This window comes from Perognathus longimembris, chromosome 2 (assembly GCF_023159225.1).
Source record: "Perognathus longimembris pacificus isolate PPM17 chromosome 2, ASM2315922v1, whole genome shotgun sequence".
Taxonomy (NCBI): Eukaryota; Metazoa; Chordata; class Mammalia; order Rodentia; family Heteromyidae; genus Perognathus; species Perognathus longimembris.
This window is the reverse complement of record NC_063162.1, coordinates 96,557,619-96,573,322: the sequence shown is the minus strand read 5'-3', so window position 1 is coordinate 96,573,322 and position 15,704 is coordinate 96,557,619. Positions and strand designations below refer to the sequence as shown.

General features: G+C 38.4%; 1 pseudogene; it reads left to right on the top strand.

The window, feature by feature from the left end:
* The first annotated feature begins 736 nt into the window (after positions 1–736).
* On the top strand, positions 737–1,782 carry LOC125345808 (annotated as a pseudogene).
* Positions 1,783–15,704: the final 13,922 nt, after the last annotated feature.

Here is a 15,704-nt window from a genome sequence, read left to right as displayed (position 1 = left end):
AGGAAATAAAAGCATGGGACATTTTCTATAAAAGAATAATTCATTTTCTTCATAGCAAATTATTTGGTTACTTTATTAACACAATGATACCAGGTTAACTGACCTTATTTTTATTTAAACAAGCAGTTACCTTAGTTAGTTCTTTAATAAATTTCTGTTTAGGAATATCAGACTCTAGCTTACCATTTTGCAGGGTAGAACAGATGAACATACTAAATATTCTCAAACTATCTTCACCTTCATGTCTATTAGAAAAGAACAGCCCAAGACAAAATTATAAAACAATTATATCCCTTCATGGAATTTCTTTCTTCCTCTCTGTCTCTGTCTCTTTGTCTCTGTCTCTGTCTCTGTCTCTCTCTCTTTCTCTGTATGTTCTGTCTCTCTCACTTTTTACTTTTTATCAGGTCTTCTGTCTCCTCTCCTGTGTCCTCATATTTCTCTTAACTCACATTGATTATTATCCTTGAGAGCAGTAACTTAAGTGAGCAGGCTCTCTCTTTAAAATTACCCCACTGTGAATCCAAAATTCATTATTTTCTATCACATAATATATAGAATATCCTGAATACTAGCCAGTTGAATATAGTCCTCGATATTTGCTTTCCAGTTGAGTCTCAATCTAGAAGAGAATGTTTATATGGTGGATAGCAGAAATTATTTTAAGTAGCTGATGAGCTCCGTGGGAGTGTGGTAGGAGTGTAGATAAAAATGTAGGTGGAAAAAAGCTCGGGAGGACCGGACCAGTACAGGCGGTGGAGGAAAGGCAACCCTAACTCCTTCTGGTTTCCCTTTAGTAGGCTTGGGAAAACACTTGAACATGAGGCATCCCAATGCTGGGCAACCAGCACAAAATCCAGGTATCCCCTACATGGGGTGCCCTGGAGGTTCTAATCCTGTGTATCCACCTCCTTTGTGCCTGCCATATGTAAATCCGGCCAGGTGTCCCTTTCCCCCAGTAGCTCCTCAAGGGAACCCAGCTTTCCCTCCATGTAATAAGCCCCCTTATCCTGGGCCACAACCACAGTTCCAGGATACCAGCCCTCAGGTCCTTACCCTCCCCCATACTCACCACCTGCATCTGGCATGTGTCCTGGGAATCCCCTGGCTCCTGGCATGTGATGCCCACAAGCCCCAAAGGACAAGAAAACACTGAAGAAAATGAAGAAAGCACATAAAAAGATGCACAAACACCACAAGCATGGCAAGCATTCCTCCTCTTCCTCCTCCTCTTTCAGCAGGACTCTGACTGAATACAGGGCCTGGACCCTCCCCTCAAGTCTCACCAGTTTTGCTCTCATCAAGCTTCTGCTGCGGTGTTGTACTGGGGGGAAATTAGCCATCTGATCACCACCCCACCCTCACCTGAGCCTTACCTTGCTCTTCAGCCCTGACTGTCTAGGGAAAATGGAAAGAGGATTTCTTTGGGCTAGTAAAGACCATCTTCTCCCTGGTTGATAGATCTTAGAGCTGAAGACTTTATTTATTTTATTTTTTATTTTATTATTTTTTTTGGTTCAAGCCTGAGACTTCAACTCAGTACCTGATACTTTTGCTCATTGGCTAGCACTCTACCAATTGAGCCACGCCTCCAACCCCAAGAGCTAAAACCTTAATAGGGGAGCAGTTTTTTCAAGATGGTGAAACCTCTGAGCTAAATGCTGAAGACAAGTTTAAGTTCTGTAGAATGTGATTTTTTTTTCCAATTTCCTTTTGTAATACTTGTGATTGGGAAGTTTGGTGGAAATTTCAATATGATGAAAACTCTGTACTTTTAATATATATATGTGGCATACTAGGATAATTCAATGCCAAATATGTTCCCAGAAAGTCTTTTATTGATTTCATTAGCTGCAAGGCAGCTTTGCTTCAAAGCAAGAATCCATTTGGTTGATGAGCTTTTTGGAAATGTAATCTTTACTCCCTAGTTCAACATGCTAGCTCAGGTCCCACTCTCATTCTCCAACTCTCAGTCCATATAAAGCTGGTTTTTCTGGTGTAAAAAAAAGAAGTGTAGGTGGGAGTGTAGGTAGGATTGTAGGTAAGAGTGTAGGAGGGATGTAGGTAGGAGCATAGATGGGAGTATATGTAGGATTGTAGGTGTGAGTGGAGGTAGGAGTGTAGATGGGAGTGTATGTAGGAGTTTAAGTGTGAGTGTAGGAGGGAGGGTAGGTAGGAATGCAGGTGGGATTGTAGATAGGAGTGTAGGTAGGATCATAGGTAGGGGTGTATGTAGGAGTGTAGGTGGGATTATAGGTGACAGTGTAGATAGGAGTGTAGGTAAGAGTAAAAGTGGGAGTATAAGTAGGAGGTAGGGGTACCATTACTTTTGTAGGTAGTAGTATAGATGGGAGTGTAGGTAGGAGTGTAGGTAAGAGTGTAGGAGGGAGTGGAGAAAGGTTGTTAGAGCCCTTCAAATTACCCATAGAGTGTTGGCAGGCTTAGTAGCAGATCAGCCTGGGTCTGCTGTTAGGTAAAACAAATTTCACTGACGTTATTTGATCAGGATTAAGGAGTTATCAGTTTGGAGAACAAAAGTAAACCAATAATTATGTTTCCAAATTTTACTCTTGGTAATAGAGGGCAGTTTCCTCCTAGGAGGGCAGAGAAAAAACATTGGCTTTTTAAGAACAAATTCTAATACAGGAACAGTTAAATAACAAAACCTAATTTAACATTCATTTAGCTGTTCCTAAACTGTGTCTACTTTTCTTGGTTGGAAAGTAAGAAAAGGAATATTTAATTTATGGAATTTAATAGAGAGCAACTTAATGCAAAATCAAAGAGACTGGTGTCCAAGATAACAAGATTCAGGCTGACAATGGAAAACATTTATTAAGTTGCATTTTTTAATTTAATAAGCCATCCTATTATTTATTAAGCCATCTGAAATCTGACTTGGGTGGTAGTAAATATTTTAACAAAAATATAAAAGAAATTAAAAAGAACTCCCAAACTATAGCATAGTTTACATTATTGCTCAAGAAAAATGTGTAAGAAACTATCGGTATTCATTAATTCCAGATTAATTTTTCTTTTTAGGTCTGAGGTTAAGACTCGAACTTGGTACCTGATGCTTTTACTCATTGCTGGTGCTGTACCACCTGAACATACCTCCAATTGCCAGATTAATTCTTCTAAAATATTTTCGTAACTCCATAGTGCTAGCTGGGCTGTTCTTAGTACTTCATGTACTTACTTGAGAAATATACTTACTGTACACATATCTACATATTTATAAGCATATATAAACACTTACATGTATGTGTGTACATACACACATACATATATCACTGGATTTTGAAGACAGTACAAAATCACTATAGGTTTTAGGCTGACTGTTCTATGTTGGGGATTCACGCTGCCCTTCCCCAGCCCTGGGGCAGTGTAAAAAGCTAGCCACTCCCATCTTCTGGCTTCAACTGGAAGAGAAGTCCCTGCCCCTGGGGGACGAACACATGTGTGCCATTGTGGCGGGGACTTCTACAGAGACCCAGCTCTTGGGAGGGCTGTGATCTCCGCCCACAGAGGAAGTTTCATGACGTCACCTGATGGGCAGCCCAACTCAGCCAATCAGCTAGTCACCCCAAGTCCCTCTCCTTCCGCCTTTGTCACTGTAATAAATTCTTCTGCCCTCCCTCTGGATGGGTGAGACTTATGGACCATCGAATTGTCTCCCTGATGTCTCTCTCCACCGCCATTCCTGACACGTGAGGGGGGACGGGGGTGGAGGTGGGGTGGGGGGGAGGTTTCGGCAACCTTCTCCTCAGCATAGCATAGTCCATAAGAACACGCTTTGTTCCTTCCGAGGGCGAGAGGGATAAAGCCGAGTGTTCTTTCATAGTTTGGGATTCAGGCATTCCCCCGGGAGATAGGGGGAAGGGGGTCCTGAGCCCCCAACAGTTGTATATTAATTGTATGTGAAAATGCATTTTATTTCTTAAATAAAGATTAGGAAAATATTTTATCTGTACTCTCCATCTAAAAGAAGATAGTTCTTCCTAGAAAGTTTGTCAGTATTAAAGTCACAGTATATATCTGTGATCCCAGACCATGGGAGGCAGAGAGCAGGAGGATGGTGAGTTTATGGACAGTCTGTTCTGCACAGTGAGACCATTTTAATAAAAAATCGAAATCATATTCAAAATCAGTTTCCATTAAGTTTAGAAATAGCAGAGTAAAGGACCTTCATAATTACATGAGGGGATAAAATCTATTATCTTACCCACCAAAGCAATTTGTCCTGCTCCATTGGAGAGTAACTGGGGGACCTTCCTTCTGCAGAACAATACAATGGACCTGCTAGTGTCTGTGATTCTGTGCAGCTATGTAGGGAACGCAGTGCTAAAGTTTCATGGCGTTGTGTGTCAGGTCACAGCTCTCTCTGCCTTTTCTCTAGACACTGGGTGGCAATTAGTTCCACAGGGAAATATTTAGCTTAAGTATGGACTTAAATGTGTCCTTACATGTTTAGTCTCTAGGCATAATGTAGAGAACATGTGAGGAAAGATGGTTGCATTCAGCCTACCTTCCCTTTTTTGAATGGCAGAAACACAGGCAGAGAATTTGTGAACATTTATTTGTGTGTGTGTGTGAAGGGGGATGGGGTTACAGGTTTTCTCAGAAATAACAAGCAGTAGAAAAAGTGGCCCCTTTTATTTAGTGTAAGCTGTCATCAGTGTGATAAACTAATTTGGAGATGGAGAGGCAATCAAACTCACTAAAAACCAGATTCACTTCAAGAATCTCCTTCTTTAATAACTATATGAAACAAAATGCTCTGATGACAGTGTTACATACTGGTATCTTCTCACTGTTTTTCTCAGATAAGTTCTACAAAATTCTTAGCTTTCTGTTCTGGAAAACAAAATAAAACAAATGTATAAGAAGCCACTCAGAAATACTAGGTATTTTCTCATCTCTGATAAGCTCAGTTTCTTCAAGAAACTTCTGATTGGGACTTGTAATCAGATGGTGCCTTCTTGCCTTCTTTACATGGATGGAAGGGCCAGGGAGCTCTCTGGCATCTGTTTTATAGGGAAACAAATCCCACTATGAGCCTGTAAGGCCCCATCACCTAACAGCATCATTCAGGTGAGAACTGTGGACTATGAATTGTTGGACACACTAACATTCAGATTAGAGAAGACTGTACATGGTGCTGCATATGTCTGTAAACATTTGGGCATATTTTTCCAACTCTCAAGGATGGAAAGTACCACTGAGCTGATGAAGCTTGTTTCTTCTTCAGCCTCAGTTCTGCTAACAAACCACTCTAGTTTTCTGAGTCCTTCCCTCAGTCCTTACAGAGTCCTATGCCAACATACCAATGATGGCTGCCCAGGCAGGCATGGAAACCATCCTTCTTCACAAAGAGAATGTGCAGCCTCCTCCATGACATATACAGAGTACCGCCCACCTAACACATACCACTTCTTTCTGTCAGCAGCAGGGCATAACCTATTTAATCTTAATTGGACTCTATTAAGTATTCAGACTTTGGGAGCTATTAGTTTAAAAAAATATTTTCTTCCTAAACCTTGTTCCTTTATCAGATTCACTTGTCTACTGTATTTTGATGCCAAAGAAATATAGTCTTAGAAAACATGGTGAATAGCACATCAGGAAATGATCCCTGTAAGAGTGAATAGTAATTGGTTCCAAAACATAGGAGCTAACTCAGAACTTTTTCCATTCATTTTTTTTTTGTCAGTCATGGGGCTTGAACTCAGGGCCAGGGCTCTGTCCCTGAGCCTCTCTGTGCTCTAGGCTAGGGCTCTATCACTTGAACCACAGTGCCACTTCCAGTTATTGCTGAGTAGCTTTGTGGAGATAAGAGTCTCATGGAATTTCCTGCTTGGGCTGATGCCAAACCATGATCCTCAGATCTCAGCATCCTGAGAAGCTAGGATTACAGGTGTGAGCCACCTATGTCTGGCTCCATTCATCTTCTTTACCACCTTCGTCTACCTAGCTTTAATCCACAGGTTAATGCTGCTCAGCCCTATAATGACACATTTTTTAATGTCAGTTGGGAAAACAGAAGTTTCTTGGAGAATCCAAACAACCTTATCTCCCAGTTTACACTGGGAGACATGCATGTACCACCTCCTCTCAGTCCCTGTGGAGCCTCTATTTTCAGGCATTCTTGCCGCCTAGACTTACCTCTCAAGTGATAACTGATGGAAAATTTGCATTGCATCTTACAAGTCACATCCATGAAACTGTAACTCAGGTTTTCATCTCTAACCATGACATATCTGGATTCACCCAATCATTCAAACTAGAGGTTATTGCTTGTTCTGTTATTGTCCCAGATTGTCAGTCAATGAAATAGGGTACATATATCTGTATGCTTCATGTTAGGTTTTGCTCCTCAGAGAAAGAAATGTATGCACACAAACCAATGATTTTAATCATTCTGAGAACAAGTAAAGTCAGAGAGGGAAAGAGAAGGAAATGGGAAAGAAATTCATGAGGCAGGGTTCATGACTTCATGAGAAAGAAGAAATTACAATTTGAAAGGAAAGGCCATTTTTTTTCTTCATGCAGGTGATTCTGATGCCACAGAGAGGATGGTGTTTCAAATATTCCTGATCTCATGATCATCTGTGTGGTTATAAAAGAAGAAAGTAAAATGTAGCAGAGCTAATAATAATGCGATGCTGCTAACATTGTGAATGAAACCCAGGCTGGAGAAGTAGTACATGCTTGTAATCTCACCTGCCTACCTCCAAGTGGAGGTAGGAAGGCAGGAGTTCCAAGCCAGCCCTAGCAAAGTTAGCAAGAGTTTATCTCAAAAACAAATTAACAGACAAACAAACAGCCTGAGGGATGGTTCTGAGTAGATGGCTTGCCTAGCAAATACAAGGTCAATCCCCAGTCCTGCTAAAACAAAAATAAAATAAAAATGTGAAAAGTGAAATTCATTGACAAATATTCATCATCATAGGGGTTGCTAGAAACAACTTACTTCATGGGACTCAAATGGAGGTTGGACTTGATTATATAGTGAGATATCACAAGAAAGTAACAACTTTGCATAATCTTGTGTTAGAATTTACATTGAGGTGCTTTAAATTAGATAGCAATGTCTATAGTGATAAATTATGTGTTAACTTGTGTCATGAGGCTTATAGAAATCTATGCACTTAAAGGGATTTGAAAGTGCAAAGCCAGATTAGTTATTTTTTCCATGTTTTCAATTAAATCCACATACTAAACTTAATCATAAATTAGGCACGTTGCAAAAGGGACAAGGTCCTATGTTAACAGGATGATTTCTACGAATACTTAAATATCCTTGGGAGACATTTCAAGAGAGTAAAGTATAAGGCATCTGAGGGAGAATCATGTTCCTACTTACCCAAGCCAGTTCCTTATAGAGGGCAAGTATCTATTAAATAAGATTAAAGAAGGAGACAAAAAAAAAACACAACAAAACAAAGATCATTGGGATAACTTAATGGTTCTAAAGACTTTTTAATAACAGCTCAAATAGAAAAGCAATCTAGCAAATAGAAAATCTCAATCAGAGAACCTTCCCTTCAGGTCAAATTTTATACTGTTGGGAGAAGTGACTTTACCTGATTCATGGATATATTGCAAGTTCTCCTTTCTAATGTCCCTTTCCTCAGCCAGCTTCTCCAATTCCATTTCTTCTTCTCTGCTCAGAGTGCTTGTTTTTCCTGTGTGGAAGGGAAAAAGAAGTAGAGAGGCAAATTGGCAAACTGCCTCATTTATAATGTATCACTGTGAGGTGGATAGGTAAATCCCACCACTTCCTCTTTCCTTTCCCTCTTCAGGATATTGTTTCTCAAGATCATATTTAATTAACAAGGTATATCCGATAGAGTTAGAAGACTGAATGTTTCACCATATTCCATTTGTTAGAACTACTGAGGACATTCCAAACTACTTATTCTGTGAATTTGAGCTGCCTCAAAAACACGGGCATTTTCTAAACCTCATTCAGAGTGTGGTGTTATTTGTACCGGAGGGTTTTTAAACCTAGAACACACTCTAGCTCCTTATTTTCCATTGTGCATATTCTGAAAGCTATCCCATGGTATTTTTGACCCCTAATAAAATTCAAATGAGGTAGAGAGGTGAACTTGTTACCAAGTACAGTAGCCCTGCCATTTACAATGATGAGAAATGAAAATTAAAACTACAAATCTTGCCAGGTCCTGGTGGCTCATGCCTGTAGTCCTACTCAGGAGGTTGAGATTTGAGTATTGTGGTTCAAAGCCAGCTCCTGGAAGAAAAGTCTGTGAGACTCATATCTCTCATTAACCAGCAAAAAGCCAGAAGTGGAGATTTGGCTCAAGTGGTAGGACACGAGCTTTGAGAGAAAAAGGCAAATGAAAGCATGAGGCCTTGACTTTAAGCTCCAGTAACACACGCGCACACACACACACACACAAACACACACACACTTCCTCCATCAAGTCAAACATATTTTATCCCATCTACCTGAAACGTGGGTCTAGTTGCATAAACCCCTAAATTGCGGCTCTGGGGAGCTGATCTGAGTTCAGAATACTTGACATACCCCATAACATTTTGTCTGAGTGCTAAATGTATTTCAGTATTTATTTGGTGACAAAAATGTATCGCTGAAAGCAATCATGGTTGAATAAATGCAATTTGTCCACTGATTTTAGATTTTTTATCTTGGTTCATTAGGTGACACAAACGAATTATACTCCCAAACTGATGGTAGAGTTGGCAAGAGCCTTGTGGACCACCTTCCCTCCCTTCCTCCCTTCTTCCCTCCCTCCTTCCCTCTTTTCCTCTGCCCTCCCTCCCTCCCCCCCCCCCTCTTCACACAGTTCCACTTCTGGATTTTTGGTGGTTATTTGTAGATAAGAATCTCAGAAACTTTCCTGCCCAGGCTGGCTTAGAATGTCAATCTTCAGAACTCAGCCTCCCCAGTAGCTGGGATTAGAGGTTTGAGGCACTTGTGCACTGCTTTCTCTTCTTAAAAGCATATGTGATATTAACATACACCCTGATGTACACATGTAAAACTACTATACTTACCTAAAATTAAAATTTCTCGTGTGGTCTTTCCCTCTTCATCCTTATTGATATTAAAAATCATTACTAATTTTTTTGAGGACTTCAGAATTTCAATAGAGTTGTAGCCTGAGTCTACAATGGTAAAAGAAATAGTTCAAAGATTTGCTTGAAACTTACTACCATGCATCATACCTTCAGCAACCATCTTATCTTCACCTGGGTGCCAGTGGCTCATGCCTGTAACCCTAACTATTCAAGAGACTGAGATCTGAGCATCAAGGTTCTAAGCCAGCCTGGGCAGTCAAGTGTGTAAGGCACTTATCTCTAAAAAATACAAAAAAGCCGGAAGTAGAGGTATAGCTCAAGTGGTAGTGCACCAGCCTTGAACAAAAAAAGCCCAAAGACTACACCCAGGTTACAGGACCAGCACAAAAGATAAAGAAAAAAAATCTCTTCACTAATAATCTTCCCATCCTGTTAAAATCAACCTGAGGTAGCCATGAATTTTCCATGCATGCATGCTCCATGGTAACCATCTCCCCACCTCAACACACCTTAACATTAATGTTTATGTGTAGATAGTAGAGAATTCCACTCCTCTCACACTAGCTCACTAAGGCCAAAATTTGAATTTTTGGGAAACATATCTTACTATTAAATATTAAAATGGAGTTTCATAAAACCATGGGTAAAATAGCATGTTAAAATGATGTTAACATAAATTACAAACTTGCAACTTTCTCTTGGAATAGATGATAAAGAGTTATAAATAAAGCCTTAGAAAATGTTTTGTACCTGTGGTAATATAGTGGAATTTTAATTACCTCCCAATGCAGCATTCTATTACATAAATAAAATTTGACAGAATAAGATTAGAATACCACATGTATAAGTTTCCATGAAATGAAATATTTGTGTAGTTAGTCATTTTATATTACAGAATTAGTGTTTGCTATTTTTAAATCGTAGACCTAGAAGCCTGCACTGTTGCTTTCACTAATATTAACTAGTGTTCAGATTATGTACATTTCATTTGAATATTATTGCTGTTATTTTAGCTAGTTTAATTCTTACATTTGAGATTTACTTTGACCAGGTCATGGTTCCTACAGTTTATTTATTTAATAACTTTTTAATGTTTAAATGGTTGATTCATCTAACTATTGGAACTATTATCACATTTGTCAAATAAGAGAAATCTTTCTTTCTTTCTTTCTTTCTTTCTTTCTTTCTTTCTTTCTTTCTCTCTCTCTTCCTTCCTTCCTTCCTTCCTCCCTCCCTCCCTCCCTCCCTCCCTCCCTCCCTCCCTCCCTCCCTCCCTCCCTTCCTTCCTTCCTTCCTTCTTTCCTTCCTTTCTTTGGTGCTGGTCCTGGGGCTTGAACTCAGGACCTGAGTGCTATCCCTGAGCATTTTATGCTCAGGGCTAGAAAGCTAGCACTCTTAACACTTGAGCAACACCTCAACTTCTGACTCTAACAGACTTTCCTGTCCTGTCTGTCTTTGAACCACAATCATAAGACAGCCTCTTGAATAGTTAGAATTACAGGTATGAGTCAATAGCAGCTGGTGAGAAAAAAAGCATACTTTTGAAATAATTTCTAGACATTATGTTAGCTTTCAATACTTTTCAAGGCCTGAAATCCATATGAAATACATACTTTGAGAACTATCCCCAACTGTCCCTGATATTAATACCTCACACTTGGATCTAAGAAGATATATAATTGCTATATACTTTGTAGGGTAATGGGAATTCTTAGAAAGTTCAGTAGTTGTTTTTAAGGTTGATCAGAAATTGTTCTAGAATCCAGATGCCTAGGCATGTGGCATCAGGCAAACACCATGAGTTTGGATACATGCCTTGGCTTGAGACACACAGTCATCATATAAGATCAGGTACTCACAGTCTGCTTCATAAATATCATCTTCATTTCTTTTTCCCACAACTACGTGCTTTTGGCACTCTCCATTCGACCTTAAAAATAAACCAGCAGAGCAGCCTTTTTCTTTATGCATCCTTCCATATACTTTGTCTAAAAGAACTTTGAAGTGGAAAATAAATTAGCTCACCCTTAAACTCAATTTAATGCGTCCATAACCTTGCTTTTATGATTTCCTCAATATTGAAAATTATTAACACCAGGTTGGACAATTCTTTGTTGCTGTGGAACCAGCTTGCTCATGTAACTGCTCAACAAAGACCTTCAAACATTGCCATCTAGACACTGGGGGTGTTTAGATCTCATCTCATGGTAAAGATTGTTGCTCTATACCTTTGATATAGACAACTTTCCTCAGCTTGTTTTTTATTGTCCTGAAGATAATTTCTCTGCCTCTCCCATAAATTTGTTCTATTAATTCTGAAGTCTAGCTCTTCATCATTTCTTTTTTTTTTTTTTTTTGGCCAGTCCTGGGGCTTGGACTCAGGGCCTGAGCACTGTCCCTGGCTTCATTTTGCTCAAGGCTAGCACTCTGCCACTTGAGCCACAGCGCCACTTCTGGCCGTTTTCTGTATATGTGGTGCTGGAGAATCGAACCCAGGGCCTAATGTATATGAGGCAAGCACTCTTGCCACTAGGCCATATCCCCAGCCCCCATCATTTCTAATTCAGCTACAAATATTTAGCAGGGAGTATTTTTATGTACATGCTTCTGCCACTGAAGTTTATTTGAAAACATCAAGACTTTCTTATATATGTGTGTATGAATATGTATGTATATTTATATAAATATTTCTGTACTGAGAACAGTGTTTCCAAACTACTAAGCATTCAATAAATATTTACTTATTGATGGTGGTATTTATTTACAGATTGAATATGTCAGGTGAAAATCTGTGTTTAGCTTTCTTTTCACTGCAATAGTTCTTAAATCTAATGTATTAGAATGCATTAGTAATAGCCATAACAGTTGGGAAGACTCAAATCCACACTCTGGGGTTGTGACTGTCATTGACACACAGGACAGGCTTCTAAGCCAAGGTCTTTTCTTCATTGCTTCAAGTCCCTATTATTAATTAAATAAATCCCATACAGCTGTTTAGTCACTAGACCCTAATGAAAACTTGCAGAGGATTCCAGTGTGTCTTCACTGATGTAGGAACCCTACCTCAATTAAGAACACACCTCTATAAACCACTGTCAGAGACTCAATTTTCTGTACAAAACACAAATGCTTCACTGGAAATTTGAAGAAATGGTACATGTCTGAAGTCAATGGCTTTCCTTTTAGGTTGGAGAAAAATGTACTTACTTCACATAAAATGTGAAGGTGGCCTCTTCACAAACTTCACTACATTCAAAATGTCGTGCATAGAGCCTCAGGGGTCCACCTTCAGTTATCTTGTCTTCATTATCGGCTACTATGGCAATAGTTTTCCATTTCTCTAAAGACTACACAAGAAACACCCCATCGGAAATATTAGTGGGTCTCTTTCCTGTTTTCTCACCAACACTCATCATCACCATCATCTGAAGACAGAAGGATTATTTTTATGAATATGAACATACATAAACAGATCACCATTCTTCTGAAATCTCATAGGGCCATCAAGATAAACACCCCCCCCACACACACACATACACACACACACACAGCAATCTCCCTCAGACTAGCCTACCCAGGGTACCTGTGAGAATATGACATCAGATGGAATTTTATGGCCAGCAGAGACCACATTGATTATAAGAGCTAGCAGCAGAGCCTTCATCCTGTTGGTCCTCATCTCTCTGTCTTTCCTCTTCTGAAGAAAATTAAAGTAGGTCAGTTGTTGTGGAAAAGCTGAATTGATGCTCTGTTTTATACTATTGATACGTTGGCACAGAATGTAGTGAACCAATCTTTGTTCATCATAAAACTGTTTGTGGATTTTCTCAAACATCCTGGTTGGCAGTGAGGGGCCAGAATGACTTTCTGTTATTTTATTAATACTGAGATATTAGTACAAAGAGAAACTTGTGAAAACATAAGACATAAAGCTGATTCTCAAGGACAGAAATATTGATATCCCAATTACTAAAATCAATGTAGTATAAAGTTTCTACATGACATCTCCATCTCTTAAGTGACGTGTTTAACTTAGAGTGGTTTGATGAAGCTTCCTGAAATGAAAGATAATAATCCATATTAAAATGAGATATTCACACATTGGATAAAGATACAATGAGGAATCTCATGTTTAAATTTAAGAAAACAATTCTAAGATTGCAAATTCTTTTCTATTGCAGGAATTATGTATCTTTGCTGGTCTTCAGGTCCATGTATAGTAAAGCTATCTTTTAAAATTTTCATGGAAAACCAAAATACAATAGTGAAAACATGGACAACAATCTTCCAAATTACAATAAGAAAATTTGCTGTCAGATTGACACTAGTCCTAATTGTTACGATCATGCCAACTCTAAAAAAGTATAGAATCCTGGCTGGCACTGATGGTCACACCTATACTTGTTAGCTACTCAGTCGGCTGAGATCTGAGAATCACTGTTCAGAGCTAGCCAGGGCAGGACAGTCTGTGAGACTCTTCTCTCCAATTAGCAGCAAAAAACAGCTAGAAGTGGAGCTATGGCTCAAGTGGTAGAGTGCTAGCCTTGAGCAGAAACTTGCTCCAGAACAGACTCTGAGTTCAAGTTCTAGTACTGCTGCCTCCATCAGTATATGTATATATAACAGTGAAACAAAAAATTGTGAAAAGCTTGAGTGTGAATGGTGTTGTGCCTGTTTCGAGTTTCTTTTTGTTATTATGGGTATTTACTCTTTCCTACCCACTTTCATTGAGAAGATTATGTTTTTTCCATTAGATGGCTTCCAAAATTCTCAGTTTGCTTAGAAATAAAATAAAATAAGATACAATGAGGTTCAAAGACCAATCAATTAAGACAACTCTGAAAAATAATTATTTAATTTTCCCATGAGTGGAAAGGTTACTGTAGGTTCAATCTGTTCTGCTTTTAGAGTTCCTTCAGAATCCTAGTCAAATTGACTCATCCAGGAAGGTAAGGGCATATCAGGTCTAAATTGAAGTACTTCTTTCTATTTTCTTATTTAATCCTACTACTGAATGACTCTTGCATGAAAGGCTCCTAAATCTTGTTAGTATAAAATTATATGAACCACTCAGGTTTATTGTTCCATTTACCTATAAATATTAAAATGTACATGCTTATTTCTAATTCATTGTGTATTCTTTTTCTGTACAATTAAAAGAAGTAACAGGAAACCACTCTAATTTTTAGAACTGTAAAAGGCATACAAATTCTTTCTCATCACTGAAAAAATAATTATTCTGAAGCTCACTGAAACTTCTTTGATTTTATTTTCATTTAAACTGTTTTTATCAAGATGTACCTGAAAGAGATACTGTGTGTCTGTTTGTAGATAAGAACAACCTGTATGTACTCAGGAATTTCATATCACCTGGGTAAAAAGTACTGAAAATATTGACACAGGATCCAGCCCCAGGAGATACACCAGATTCTCTGAGCATGCTATTCATTTGATATCTGATCTTTCCCATAAACTTGGCCAAGTTTATGAGATGTCTTCAAGCCACTTTTTCAATTCTAGGTACAGTCCTTTTTCTAATAGGAGTTGTAGGACGAAGAGGACTAATATGTCCTTTGCACCTCCACATGCAGAAGCGGCCAGTGCTGTTGGGTAATGTTAACTGTCTTTTTTGCCTCTTGTTTCTTTTGCTTTTGATTTACAGATCTTTCCCCTATTGTTAGCATGTGTCCTCATATCTTGTTCTGTATATACTCCTTAAGTGAAAGTAAAAGAAAAAGTAAACTTTAATGTCATACAATATCCTTACAAATATTCTGTGTCAATTATCTCATTTGGAGATTGTACCCAACAGACTGCAATGCCAGTCCACATGGATTGCACTCCATGTGGCTTTCTCAGGATCTTCCTCTGCAACCCTCGCCTATAAATTTATAACTGATTTTAAGGTAAGACTTAATCCTGGAAACCAGTAATTGCTAGCTCACAATCACACTTGCTAAGGCAAAAACAAAAACCCCAAAGGATTTAAATTTAGCATTCAATTTAGCATTTCAGGAATGTTTACTTCATTATTCAGTGATGTATTTGAAAATACGAAGTGGAGTCGTTTTGTTATGATAAAGTTAGAATATAGGAAAAAGTTGATGGGTATTTAACTATTTCTAGGGAAATCCAATAAGAGGATGTATTTATATTTTATTTTCCTGTGAATAGCATACTTTTTAAAATATCGTATAAGCCTTACAAAATTAACATAATATTCTCTTGCTGCTGGTAATAGAGCTATGGAGGATGAAAAATAGACTGCCATTACAAATGCAGAATAAAATGCTTTTGCATTCTTTTGTATTGGCGAAATAAAAGAAAAAGAATATTCCTAATAATGTAATTCAAATAGAAAGTAGTATTTAAAGTGTAAATTTGTTTCCATACATCAATTGGGTTTAAAAGTTTTATTAGCTCAAGCGGGGATAAAAATTTCAAAAGATACCATATGTTGGCCTCATGCCTAATATCCAGCATAAGCTATATTGGATTGAGAGGAATAATGAAAATTGTCACACATATTAAGGTGCAATCACACTTTATGCTCAGAGTAATATGTAGCATTGTTAGTATTCTTATTATTGTTATTGATAGTACTAGATTTTGAATTTAGTTTCAGGTTTGCTTGC